Below are 13,858 nucleotides of genomic sequence, written 5' to 3' on the forward strand. Positions count from 1 at the left end.
TCAGCAAGCATATCCTAAGTATAGTCTAACCAAAGTGCTTATTGAAGCATTTTGATATGACTTCTTCTGATGTTCGTTGAAACATGCTGATTGTGACTTGTTCTGCTTTGTTTTCCTGTATGCCTGTGCAGTTTGCATTCTTTGAGCTCTGGTAACTGCTGCTCTACACTGATTGATCACACATATAGCACATATTGGTTTTCTGAAAACCAAATTTTCATGGAAAGACTGACATGGCAATGAGAAGACATGGGGTTGGGGTACCTTAAGTTCCTAGGGATGGAAAGATTTTTCCAAAATTAATGATAGAACCTAATTATCATTTTCTGACACATTTTCTATGTGACAGACAGCCAGGTGGACAGGATGTTTGGCTGCCAGATGGGAAAACCAGCAGAAGTCGATACATGGAACAAGCTCCCCCAATCGGGAAAGAATGGTAGGCATGTTTGGACATTAGGGCAGTTAGGGCAGTGGGACATAGATGTGCCATGCAATCCACCACCATAAAATCCCTCCATGGATGCTGCCTGACTTGCTGAGTTCCTCCAGCACTTTTTGTGTATTGCTCCAGAATCCAACATCTGCAAAATTTTTTGTGTCACCATAAAATTAGTTACTGGCTTTATCAGTCAGGGTGTGGAGTAGAATTGTTGGGAAGTCATGTTGCAGCTGCATAAAACATTGGTTCGACCACATTTGGAATATTGTGTGCAATTCTGGTTGCTGCATTACAGGAAGGACGTGGAGGCTTTGGAGAGGGTGCAGAAGAGGTTCACCTGATGTTGCCTGGATTAGACTGTATTAGCTATAAAGAGAGGTTGGACAAACTTGTATTGTTTTTTCTGGAGTGTCGGAGGCTGAGGGGCAACCTGAAAGCAGTGTATAAAATCATGAGAGACATGGATAGAGCAGATAGTCAGAGTCCGTTTACCAGGGTGGAAATGTCAAAAGCTAGAGAGTATAGCTTTAAGGTAACAGGGGGAAAGTTTAAAGAAGGCAATTTTTTTTACATAGAGAGTGATAGGTGCCTGGAACGTGCTGCTGGGGAAGTGGTGGAAGCAGATATGATAGCAACGTTTAAAAGGCATTTAGACAGGTACATGACAGGCAGGGAAAGGAGGGATATTGACAAATGGGATTAGTTAAAATTGACATCTTTGTTAGCACAGATATCATGGGCTGAAAGGCCTGTTCCTGTGCTGTAATGTTCTATGTTCTATGCATGCAGTTGGGTGGGGTTGTGTTCTGAAGCTCCCCTCCCCAAGCTGTTATTTGGAATTGGCATTAGAATTGGTTTATAATTGTCATTTGTAGCGAGGTAGAGTGAAAAACTTGTCTTGCATACCATTCATACAGATGAATTCATTATACAGTGCATTGAGGTAGTACAAGATAAAACACTGCAGAATGAAAAGTAAAATGTCACAGCTACAGAGAAAATGCAGCGCAGATAGACAATAAGGTGCAACATCATAACGAGGTAGATCGTGAGGTCAAGAGTTCATCTTATGTACTAGGGAACTGTTCAAACGTCTTATAACAGCAGGATATGTTAAATGCTCTGCTTTGAAAACTGACAGCCTTCCACTCTTCCCCTAGTTCTGAGGAAGGGTTTCTAACCTGAAATGTTACCTGGTTTCTCTTTCCATTGATCTTGCTTGACTGGCTAAGTGCTTCCAGCATTTCTGTTTTTTGTTTCAAGTTGAGGATGAATTGAATAAGTTTGAAACAAATGGGTTTCTGGTTAAAATAGCTTACAGTATTTGAACAATCTTCATAGTACTTGTCCCAAGGTGGACAGAACTGTAAGATTGTATGGTGACTCTAAAGTTGTTTATCAAGCTGTTAATGACAAATGGTCCCCTCTTCTAGCAACTTATATGCTGAATCTTTCACATGCAATAGTATTTCCTCGCATTTAATACACACAAACTATTCAAATACACTATTATCTTATGGGGTTAAGTAAGCAACAAAAATATTTTGAGTCATTATGGATCAAATTCTCCAAGAGCTCAAAAGATAATTGTGCAATCAGAATGGCTAGCTCATCACAATGACCACAGAAGTGGATCTCTTGGCTAACTTGGACGATGTCCTCTATAGGTTACATCAGTCTAATGTATACCTGAAGCACGTCAAACATGCCATTATCCAAAAGCAATCACCTATTCAGGCCTTGAAGTTGATGTATATGGCTTACAACTGATAAAAGACAAGATAATGGGGTCATAGAGGCTAAGACATGCAAAAATGTGTCAAGTCACATTTATTTTAGAGGAGAATGCAGTACTGTGGTTGTTATATATGCACACCATCTGCTGAAAAAATGGTCTTGAAGAAAGTGTGTTTGACTGTGTCAAAATGAACTCAGCAGTGACATCTGTGCATGTTCAGTATGTTGCAAATGGATCACTAAGGGTGGCCTTAAGGTGATGTAGCAGATTACAGAATTGGAGCACTAAGAAGTCATGGATAATGTCTTAAAGCAGCCATTGCATTTACTTTCAGAACTCTGAACAAAAGTGAGCAAACTTATGCTCAGATTGTAAAAGAGGCCTCGGCAATATTATTTGGAGTAAAGAAATTCCGTCAATTTTTGTTGGCCTGGTCTTTTATGTTGGATGCAGAAAACAAACCGCTCCCAGACGTACTGGCACCAGAATCAACAAGACATATTATGGCAGCTTCACACATGCAATGATGAACTTTATTTCTGTCACAATGTGATTATGTCTTAAATATTGGCTCCCCTACCAATCCATATTCATAATGCAACTTCTTGATGATGATTTCCTTGTTATTGCAGCAGACATTGCTACGGCCAGAGAAAAGAGAGAGGGTGCGAAATATGGATATAAAAAGTGGATAACTCAATGTCGTGCTTCAACCATAGTAGACAGCTTCCTTGAATGAAGTTTCGTTAACTAAACAATCACGTCCTGTTGATTGTTTTTTTTTAAATGAAACACCACAACATACTCCACCCGGCTGTGGAATGCACCCTGCAGAATTAGTGATTGATATAAGTTCCATATCCATTTCAGTCTAGTTTGACTTGGTTTGGAATGTGTAGTAAAGGACAAGCAAGTGTGGCAGGCACATGATACAGGAATCCCACTGAAAGGTCCAGTGAGGAGAGACAAGATGAAGAGGTTTGAGGTATTTGAAATGGCTTGAGTGCTACAACTACTAAACAAGTGCCATGCCCGATAATGGGATATCGAGGCACAAATATGAGTTGGCTGTCTGAAGAACTACATAGTCCATTACTGAGATAGTGCAAGGAGAGTGCATGTGCATATTACAATAGCTCCTGATGAATCTGAGATTGAGAATGAATCTGAAGAGGATGGTGTCATACCTGACATAGATGAACAGTGGCTTCTGAAGCAAAAAAGTGAGCCATCAGTCAAGCAAGAGGGATGGACTGTTTGAGAGTCAGGAGGTCACAGAAATTAAGACCCACCTGAAGATATCAGAACATATGTGCAAACCAGCTGAGAGACTGAATTTACAAAAGTGAACAGCAGCATTGTACATGTGCTTTAAGGGAGTGTATGATGGCAATGGTGGATAACTCAAAAAACTCAAAAAGGTGGCAATGTATGTATAGAATTCCCCAAATGGCGACTCAGCATTCCAAGAATCCATTATGGGGCTGACTATACATGATTGTTAGTATCCTGTTCTATGCAGTATTGTTAAGGTTCAGTTTGATAGGGCAGTCCAATATGAGGATTAAAACATCGGATAATAACGCAAACATCATAAGAACCTTATCTCATCATGATATTGTAGTCGTTGTAACACAATCAGTCAGAATTGGAAATGTGACTTGCATTGTGAAGAGAATTTACTTAATTATAAAAGTTGTCCTGGTATGTTTTTAAATATGTTATCTCTGGCCATTAAAAAAATTGGGAAAATTGTGAATGTGAATTGTACTTCAGAAAGAAATGGTGCAATGAGCTGAAAAGCCAACTCACAATATCCTAATTATTAATAAAATAAATACCAAATGTTGGAATTCTGACGCAAAAGTGAAATTGTTGGAAGCTCAACGCAGGTGAATCAGCTCCAGAAACGGATCCTCTTGGAGGAAAAAAAGGAAATATGTTTTAGCATTTTAATAAAGTCAGTAAAAAGGCCAGGTAAAGGTTAAAACCAAGAAGATATCCTTCATACAGAAAGGAAGGTAATAAGTGATTTGCAAGTTGCTGAAAAGGAAAAAAGGAGATTGTTATATGATGTAAAAGATTACCTCTATTCACTTATACATCAACCACAGTTGCCAGCTGTCCTTGAATGAAGTTTGCTTAAAATGGGGCCAGACAGTGGTCATTCCTACCAAACTAAAGAAGTAAATTATAGATGAGTTACTTTGCTTTGATGTAAGAGGTCACCTCTACTTGCTCATAACAGGAAGTATTAAAGAAAATAGTTGCATAAAAGAAGGAAAAGAACATCTCAGTAGCTAAGCCAGAGAGAAGCTCTCTGTGGGAAAATGTCAAGAAGTTGAGAGAAATTTAAAGATCGCCTTGGGGCCACATCTCAAATTAAATGTAAATATCTTGGCAAAATGCTGATTGCAAGATACCCAAAAAGAGGAAGTTAACACCAATTATAAAGGTGTTCTATGGTTCCCTATGGCAGTTGTTATGACAGATGGTCTGCACCTTTCTGTACAATGACAGACCCACCTCACACCACCAGTACACCCTGCCTGAAATTACAAAGTTAGTGTTCATGCTGAAGCCGAGACTACACTAAATGTATTTCTTCTTGGAACTTGTGTTGGGCCTGGCTGGAACAGTAAAGAAGAACAAAATTGGAAGGTTAGTTTTAACTTCTCAACCTGGCAGTTAAATTGTAACAAGGGACTTACCCATTCCGGACTCATCAGAATCTAGTCAAAGACAGTTGTAAATTAGACGTGGCAAGGGTATTGGTGTCCACTTTAAATATGTGGACTGGCTGAAGAGGCCCAACAAAGTAAGTTTTTAAAATATTTTTCTAGTCCTTTGTGAGTCAAGAGGAGCGAGAATGTTCTGAGCCCTGCAGAAAACCATAACACCTCCTGCCAACTGCACATCCGACATGACTATGGCCAACATGCAATGGCTGATATGCAATGGCTACCACAAAGAATTCACACATAGGCATCTTTCACTCCTCGGAATTGGAATGGAAGTAAGTCATCCTTAATTCTGAGGGATTGCCTATGAAGGAAAAAAATAATCCCCCACACATCCTGTGTTCCTTTCCCATTCCAGTCAATCCATCTTTGTTCTCTCTCCCACCTTTTTGGTCTACATCCACCACCACACCTCCCCCCTCTCCCATTTCCTAGATTATTTACCCTCCTTCACCTGGATCCGTCTGCCCATCACCCACGTGCCTACCCCCCTGGGTTTCCTCTCCCTTGGCCTCTCTTTCCAATCCCCTCTGCCATCTGATTCTATCTGCCCTTTCTATCTTCCTTATCTGGTTCCAGTTATCACCTTCCAGTATCTGTCTCTACCTTCCCCCTCCCCTCCTCCCACCCAGCACCATCTGCCCATCATCCCCCACTGCACCTGGCTCCACCTATCATCTACCAGCCCCCGTCTCACCCCTCCCTCTCACCTCTTTATACTGGCTATCATCCCTCAACACTGTCAATCCTGATGCAGGGTCTTGACCTGAAATATCAACCATCCCATTGCCTTCACAGATGCTGCTCATCTTGCTGAGTTCCTCCAGCAGTTTGTTTTATGCTCCAGATTTCAGTGCCTGCTGTCTCATTTGTCTCCAAGAAATAATCTGATATCCATACCTATGAAATCTATCAGTCTTGAAATTTTTAATAGGTGCAGTAGACAAAGTTTCCTGTTTTCAGGGAAGTAGTTACCTATTGTGCCTAGCAATTGCGTAATAGCAGTCCACTTATTCTAAAGTTCCCCACCAGAATCCTTTTGTTAAAGTGACTCATATAGATTGCCTTTCAACATTCTGAATTGAAGTGAATATAAATTAGTTTATGAAATCAAATCATAATCATTGAGCCCTAGAACTAATGAAATGACTCACTGCTGCACCTCTCCAAGATCCATATATCCTCTAGTTGAGGCGTGCCCAAGACTCTGTTAAACAGAAGAATGACTTTCTTTGTAATGCAGCCTACTTTAGCTAAAAAGTAACAGTGCACAAATGTCTTGATTACTTTGGGTACCTCATTGATGCCTTTAATGATTTATGTGACATTTCTCCATAACTCTTGGTTTCTGACTGTCAAGAAAATATTCTTATTTATCTTTTGTGGATCCAAAGTGGCTGAACTCACTCGTAACTACAATTAATTCCATTTTCCACTGTTTAGCTCATTCATTTGATCTACTTTGCTTTGTCTTATCCTGCTCCCATCTACATAATTTGCTTAACTTTCTGACTAGGTATCATCTACAAATTGAAGAATACTACATGTAAATCACCTGATCCTACTCCCTCTCACTTTGCTACTACTTAGTTCAACACATACCACAGTTATATCTACATCCTTTGTCTTGTGTATTTGTTAAAGGTACTTTGAGCAGAACTTTATCAGCTATCTTCTGTATTTCTTGCAGCTTTCATCTGCAGATACTCCCTTATCTACTTTATCAGAGACAGCCTCAAGAAATTCAACTAGTTTAATTACCCATTACCCCATCTTTTACAAGTCTGCGCTGATTAATTCTGATCAGTTCATATTTGTCCACATGCTCAGTTACCCTGGCAAATTCTGGTAAGTTCTTCATAACATCTTTAACAGATAGCTTCCTTCCTTCTTAAATAATGGAATGATAATTACAATTTCAATGACACAATCCACAAATCAAAATATCTTTGGAAAATTTTGACCAATACATCTGCAGTCTCCTCAGTGCCCTGGGTATACTTGTAAAAATGTTTCCTATTCTCTTTGACATTCTTTGCAAGCTGACTTGCGTATTGACTTTTTACTAAGCAAAATACATTAGATCACAAGGAAGGTTGTCTAAGGTCATAGCAGGATGTAGATAAGATGGAAAGTTGACCTGCCTGGAACTGTATCAGATATGAAGGAGCATTATAATGGAATTTAATCCTGAAAGATGCGGGATGATGCATTTTGGGAAATCATCCAAGAGAGGTACAGTAAATAGTAGGCCGCTAAGGAATGTTGATGACCAAAGGGATGTTAGGGTTCAAGTACATAGTTCCCTGAAAACAGCAAGATAGGAAAATAGGGTGGTGAAGGAGGTGTATGCATGCTTGTCTTCAGAGGTCAGGGCATAGAATATAAAAGTTGGGAGGTTATGTTGCAATTTTACAAAACACTGGTTAGTTCACACAGCGGAAACAGCTGCATTTTGATGCACATTGCCATGGTCAGAGGAAACTGCAACCTTTGTGACCACTCATTTCAGCAAGAGTTAGGCATGCATTCTGTTGGGTTTCATGATGAATGTGAGAAGAGATTGGAATTAGCCCAAGCAAGGCCTGAAAGCTCCAAACTGGGAAGTTTGTCAGATCATCCATGGAAGCATGTGTTCCTAAAGTAAAAATGCTCTTCTAGCTTCTTCCTCATGTCCTGAGGCTGCATTTATTTCTAACTGATTTCACCAGGCTGCTCCTTATATCCTGTCACACATCTTTGAATGTGGTACTAATTCTCTATACATCCCATCAATTACTTGACAACTTCCCTGTAAGCTCACTTACAACCATTACAGAGAAGGAGCAATGGCCCTGCAGATTTGAGTTCAGGCAAAAACCGGCTCTCACAAATTTTTGCCCTTCAATCTTTTAATTAAACACACATAGGAAAGGTGAGCAGCATTTATAAGAATCACTTCATCATAATATTATTCTGCCTAGCAGCTAGAACAGCAAAGTCAACAGTTTCATAATAATATGTGGAATTTACTCACTGAAGTGTCTTTATTTGCAGATTTTTGGGAAAGAAATGCTCCAGGACTGAGTTATTCAGTAACCAGGAATAATTCCCGATCCAGAAGTATTTCTTTCTTGGAAAGCAGTACATCTGAAAGTATTGATCTGCCTGGAAGCGTATCAGACATGAAGGAGGAATTTAATAATTGCTCAATATGTGCTGTTAAAAACACAAATATTGATGAACAATCTGATCAAAGTAAGTTCCCTTTTCTGTACTTATAAAGACGTTATCAAAGTTTTTTAGAGTTGTGAAAACTGAAAGATGACTAAACTGAAAGATACTGCTTAAAATAAAGTCAATTTTCAAGTTCACCACCTAGTTAGCAATCTGGCGGAATTGTGCCTGTTACATAAACCGTCAATTTAATTTAATTAGTTTGCACCTTGTATTCTTAAATATGTGGTGGATCTATAAAGGCGAGATGTTCTTCACCAATGCATGATGCCAATATTTTAACTCTATCTTTTAACATTTACCTAATACGCACTCACCTTTTGCTGACTGTTTGGAAGAGAACTGCCAGCAGGGTGCTGCTTGTGGGTCAGCTTGTGATTGACTTCAGTGCCCACACATTGATGCGTGGGGTGTGCTGAAGGTCAAATGTTTGCACATCCATCATCCTGCTCCACTCAGTTCCGAGTCCAGGGGAGATTTCTGATTATGTTGAACTGATGAACTGGATACACTTTGTACCTCAGCCCTCAGCTAATCTGGACCCATTAAGTTGAATGTGGTCACTAAGCTAGATGGAAAATGCAAGTTTGTTGGTTTGTTTTTTCCTTTATTTAAATTACTATTGGTACTCCTCATGAATTTACATTTTCTGAACATAAGTTTTAGTTTTTACAACTACTTAAGTATACTTTAGTGGCTCTGATCATCAGACCCCAGTTCAATTCTCATCGCTCTCTTAAGAAGTATATACGTTCTCCCCATGTGTCTGTGTGGGTTTTCTCCAGGTGCTCCGGTTTCCTTCCACATTCCAAAGATGTACAGGTTAGGAATTGTGGTCATGCTATGTTGGTGTCGGAAGAGTGGCGACACTTGTGGGATGCCCCCAGCACATTCTCAGTAAAGCAAAAAGACACATTTTGCTGTGTGTTTCGATGTACATGTGACTAATGTCTATCTATCTATCTATCTATCTATCTATCTATCTATCTATCTATCTATCTATCTATCTATCTATCTATCATCTATCTATCTATCTATCTATCTATCTATCTATCCATCCATCCATCCATCCATCCATCCATCCATCCATCCATCCATCCATCCATCCATCCATCCATCCATCTATCTATCTATCTATAGATATCATTGAAAAGGCCTGAAAGAGCATAGGCAAAAAGCTATTAGAGCAGTCCAGGGGCTAGGATTCAGGATCCACACCTAAGGCACAGTCACTATCTGTGGACTGCTTCACTTCATGAGACAGCAATGGCAACAAGGTCTTAGGCTTGATGGGAGCCACAATGTTAAATGCAGCCATAGGAATAACAATGGACATACAGTATGTAAGGGTCAAGTATAATATAGTCTATCAAGTCCTACAAGGTGTTTTAAGACTAAAATTTCTCCAATGCTAGAGCCAGCCCAGGGGCCAAATGATCATTAGTTTATTTTTGTAGTATTGACAGTATTTGCTGTTTCATGGTCTTCACCATGTAGGTATCCAAATAGCATATTATAGTGTATATCAAAGAAAGAAAAGTAAACCACCGACCACTGTTAAATAATATTGAATGTGAATCCTTGGTCTCCTTGAGCTCCAAATATGTCTTTGTGTTCAGAGAATCATTCTGGAGTGAGATTGTAGAATGGTACATGAATGATAGAAAAATAGGGGGCTATGTGGGAGGGAAGTGTTAGATAGATCTTAGAGCAGGATAAAATGTCGGCACAACATTATGGGCCAAAGGGCCTGTACTGTGCTGTTGTGTTCTATGTTCTAACATGGAAGAGGAAGTCAAGGAGAATGACTGAGTAATAGAAGAAGCAAAACAACTGTTGCAGGAGGCAACAGCAATCCATCAGGTGGTGGCTAAGAATCTTTTCCAAGTGTCCTATCTTCATATTTATTACCTGTCCAGGGAGCTGGTTAAGGACAGAGAATGTTCCTGAGAGATGAATGCAATTCCACCCATCTGGAATTTTTAAAAAAATTCTATTTACAGCATGGAAACAGGCCCTTCTGGCCCAATGAGTCCGTGCCGCCCATTTTAAACCCAATTAACCTACCCGTACGTCTTTGCAATGTGGGAGGAAACCGGAGTGCCCGGAGGAAACTCACACAGGCACGGGAGAACGTACAAACTCCTTACAGACAGTGACGGGAATCGAACCCCGATCGCTGGTGCTGTAATAGCGTCACGCTAACATATAATCCAATATTTGAGATTTCATTGATGATAACACTTCATGTGTTTTTTAAGGAGCAATCACAATTACTATATTACATCAAAATTCTTTTTTATTTCAGTTACCCAAGTCACACCTGCTAAAGAATCCTTTATGAAGAGACTGAGTATGAGAATAAAACAGTTGTCACCCTTCAGACAATTAACTATGCAAAACAGAAATGATACTGCCTCGAATGAAGGTACCGAAATACAGTACACAATGGCCATATATCATTTTAACTATTGGTATACTTAATGACGAAGAATCTTAAAATATATGGGCAGAATTTCTGGAGCAGAGCACATAGACTTTCGCATGGAATCTCCTATTCCAGGTATATTTGACCAAAGATGTTGATAGCTGATGATGGCACATGGAGAAAAACGGGAAAGCTGGGATCTGAGTGAACAGAGCAACCAACAGTTACAGTACTAAGTAACTAAAATATTGATGAGCTGAGTAGGAAAGTAAATTAAAGAAATGAATTCAACATCAATCAGTTTCAGTTTGGTAAAAAATAAAGGGGAACATTGGAGTAAAAGAGAGAGAAAAAGGATAGCAAGAGAGGAATTTGATAGCTTTCAAAAAATATATGAAGTAACATTGAGTGCCATTATGTTGACAGAAAATTCTGTCCAGTATATTTTGACTGAATGGACATTGTGGCATAAATCATCCACACTTGATTAATTAAAGTGACATTTCCAGGTATGACAAGAGAGTTGGCTTCATTAGGAACCTGCTTTGATTTTGTAATGTTTCCTTCATCTGCTTTACGTTTCAGATGATTTTAAAATTTTAGGGCCCTTCTGAAGAATGATCATGGCAGGCTCAATATACATTGTGCGTTTTGTACATTCTGAGCCAGGCAACAGAGTGGGGTAGAATTAGCTCCCAGATTTTATGCATAATAATTTTCTCCTGAATTTACATATTTACAAATCTAACGATAATTATACTTTTCATTTAACATAACCAAGACAGTCACATGCATCATTTGGATGTTGCTTTGCTCTCATTGAGTCATAGAAATACAGCGTGGTAACAAGCCCTTCAGCCAACTGAGTCTGCACCAACCATCAACCATCCATTTATACTGATCTCGGATTAATCCCCTTCTCCCCACATTCTCTCAACTGCCCCCAGAATCTACCACTCATCTGCAGACTAGGGCAATTTGCAGTGGCCAGTTAACCTACTGACTCACATATTTTTGAGATGTGGGAAGAAACCAGAGCACCCAGAGCAGTCACAGGGAAAACGTACAACTCCACCCAGACAGAGTCAGGACTGAACCCGGATTTCTGGCGTTGCGAGGCTATATCTCCACACTGCCCCACTGTGCCATTGAGTCGCTAGTTGATGGAAATTCTACGCTCTCCTCAGAATCCTGCTAGATATGAATACAGGTTGAAAAATCAGCTCAATAGGGTTGTATTTCAAATAGTGCTTGTGTTGGGAATTGATCTGAGCAAAATGATCTCTTATAAGACTTCTGCTTATAAAATGTCATCAAGATTAGGAATTGAAATACTATATTTACACTATTTTTCTTTATTTAAAGGGGCATAGAAATATCATTGCAGAAAGGTTGTTTGGCCCATCATATAATTACTGATACTATCCATCTATTGAAATACAGGCTTCCTGCTCTTTCCCTTTATATTTTAAACAATTCTTCAGTTGCTAATTTCATTTCATCATTTGTATTTTATCCTTAAGAATAAAGCACTCTCCACACTATCCGTAAGAATAAAGTATTATCTGGTAGCCACAGTGCAAAACCTCCCTTTTATTTGTTCTGACAGATTTGTTCTTTACATGTTATCCACAGTCCAGATATTCTTTCAGCAAACATCAGAAATATTGATGAGAGCACTTTACCTCTAAATGTTTTAGGCAAGCTAAATTATTCATTTGCTGTTAGAGTGTACACTTAAACTTTCCTTTGACTCATATCCAAATATGTTCTGCAGCATCTTGCTCTAACACAGTAGTTAATTTCTGAGAATTCACCCTAGGGGCTGCTTATTTTGCAAATAATGGGATATAATATTGTCCTGGATTAATAATCTGAATGCTTGGTGGACTTCACTATGCATTTTCCCCTCTTTCTGCGAACCGGTTCATCTTCCGTGATGTTGCATATGGCAAACTGGAAATTATAGTATTTACCTTGTTCTATATCTCTTGTCTTTGTGTTCTTCTTTATACCCATTTCTATTAAACCCTGGAAGGTGCTTAAGATATTTTACAACACCGATGAAATTATATAAATACAAATTATTACCATTGATTTTTTTTCTCACTCCCATGTCTTCACTTCAGATTCTGTCTCTGTTTTTCCTCACCTGCTGTCAGCATGCCAAATCCTTTTGTTTTCTTTCTGTTTTCTGTTTTCATCTTTACCATTTTTTCTGTTGCTACTTGGGTGGGTGATGTTGGCTACTCGGTCACAGTGTGGAAAGGACAGCAACCATCAGTTCTCTCAGGTTCTTTTTGGTATCGGCCTTGAGGAAGATGTGATCTTCAATTGCACCCTTTCTATTTCCTGCCACAGTCACACATTCATTTTCTTACCCTTCCATCCCATACTGACCATGATGTCATCACCTCTCCCAATCCTTCTTAGCAACCACACATTCTCAATCTTATTTATTACTTTTCCCTAGAAGCTACCAGGTCAACAGTTTCATCATCTCCTACTCTTTGCTCTCTTGTTTCTTATTGATTATTGGTAAAGAGATTAAGGATGACTTTATCTGCGGCTTATCCATCAAGCAGGATAGAAATGCTGAAGAATATATTGAAACAATCACACATAAACAAATGCACATAACATTTGCCTGGCTGGATGGACAGGAGATGCATCAGATCAATCAGGCTGGACTCAGGAGGGAACAGAGTAAATATTAAGAGAGCCACAATGGTTGAAATATTTTCCATTGATATGGCTGCTTGATGTTGTAGTATTAATAACACAGGCCATTCTGCAACTTCTTATAATTGTTATAAGTATATAGACATTAGCTTTATCAAAAGAGCAAAATAGAGCAGACACAGAAGTGGATGTTGTATTCATGTTTTGTTCCCACTGACATTTGTTTGCTATACTTGAACCAAAGTCAACCTCACCTCTTTTTCACCACGGAAGAAGATTGAAGCAACCTCTGAAGATCACACACAGGCAAAGGCTTACATTCCATATGAATGTGCCAGGTTTCACATTGCCAAGGTAAACAAAACACACTCCTCAATCTTTATTACATTTCACTTGGGATTTAATAATATATCAAACTGTTAGCATTGTTAAAACTGATGTTGATTTATCCAAAGATACAATGATTGACAATGATTAATGATTTAAGAAAGTATTTTTGTTAAACTGAGACTTTAAATAATCTGTTTTTCTCAAGACCCCTATCTTACATCAACCCATCCGTCAGAAACTGCTACATAATATGCTGTGCTTCATTTCTAGTTTGAACAGTA

The sequence above is a fragment of the Pristis pectinata genome, chromosome 7, assembly GCF_009764475.1.
Source record: "Pristis pectinata isolate sPriPec2 chromosome 7, sPriPec2.1.pri, whole genome shotgun sequence".
Classification (NCBI taxonomy): domain Eukaryota; kingdom Metazoa; phylum Chordata; class Chondrichthyes; order Rhinopristiformes; family Pristidae; genus Pristis; species Pristis pectinata.